Raw genomic sequence first — 1,369 nt, 5'->3', positions numbered from 1 at the left:
GGCGGTGTGGGCGCGGCGCGCGGCATGGAGGCGGGGGCGGGCAGGCATGGGCGCAGGGTGGCTGGCTATGACTGCCCGGCCGGTCAAAAACCGCTAAGTCCGCGGCTTTGCCGAGTGCCGGATCAGGGAGGCACTCGGCAAAGATTTATTTTTTTTGTTTTTAATTTCTTTGCCGAGTGCCCCAGATCTGGCACTCGGCAAAGATTTAAATTTTTTTTAAAATTCTTTGTCGAGCGTCTCAGATCTGGCGCTCGGCAAAGAAAAAAAAATTATTTTTAAAATACTTTGCCGAGTCCCCCTTGTACGGCACTCGGCAACGATTTAATTTTTTTTATTATTTCTTTGCCGAGTGCTCCTGTGGATGCACTCGGCAAAGAGGAAATTTTTTAAAAAAATTTAAAACATTCTTTGCCGAGTGCCATGCCCCGGCGCTCGGCAAAGTTTTTTTGTTTTTTTTTGTTTTTGGCCTCCAATTTTTTTGTGCAGCCTTTTTAAAGCACCAGGAACTCCTAATTACAATTTGGGGATTTTTTGTGGCTTTTTGTTATATTTAGTTACTTTATTTCGTTTACTTGAATTTATCCGGAAATTAGAAATTTGAACTGCACGTGGTACGAATAATGGAGTTTAATGATTCGAAAATTGATAGTCATGTTAGTGAGTGTTGTGAGAGGCCGTATCCAGGAACGGACCCAAAATTTCAGACATTTTGTTCACGAAACATGTCTGCGAAATTGCGTGTGAAGTGTTTATAAATTCTATAAAAAGCAAACGAAGTCTGAAAATCATGAAACTTGTTGAGATGTCGTGATATCATATGTGGAGGCTATGATAAAAATTTTAGAAGATTTTGTGCATGTTGTCACGTACGATGCTTACAAACCAGGACATCTCTAAATTGTAACTAGGAGTTTCTGGTGCTTTAAAAAGGCTGCATAAAAAAATTGGAGGCCAAAAACAAAAAAAAACAAAAAAACTTTGCCGAGCGCCAGGGCATGGCACACGACAAAGGGTGTCTTTGACGAGTGGCAACCATCAGGCACTCGGCAAAGAATGTTTTAATTTTTTTTTTAAATTTCCTCTTTGCCGAGTGTATCCACAGGAGCACTCGGCAAAGAAATAATAAAAAAAATTAAATCGTTGCCGAGTGCCGTACAAGGGGCACTCGGCAAAGTATTTTAAAAATAAAAAAATTCTTTGCCGAGCGCCAGATCGGAGACGCTCGGCAGAGAATTTTAAAAAAAAAATTTAAATCTTTGCCGAGTGCCAGATCTAGGGCACTCAGCAAAGAAATTAAAAACAAAAAAAAAACAAATCTTTGCCGAGTGCCTGGTGGTTGGTGCTCGGCAAAGAAGGCCGTGACACGACG

This window comes from Miscanthus floridulus, chromosome 2, assembly GCF_019320115.1.
Source record: "Miscanthus floridulus cultivar M001 chromosome 2, ASM1932011v1, whole genome shotgun sequence".
Lineage (NCBI taxonomy): Eukaryota > Viridiplantae > Streptophyta > Magnoliopsida > Poales > Poaceae > Miscanthus > Miscanthus floridulus.
The sequence above is the reverse complement of the archived record's forward strand: the minus strand, read 5'-3'. Positions refer to the sequence as shown.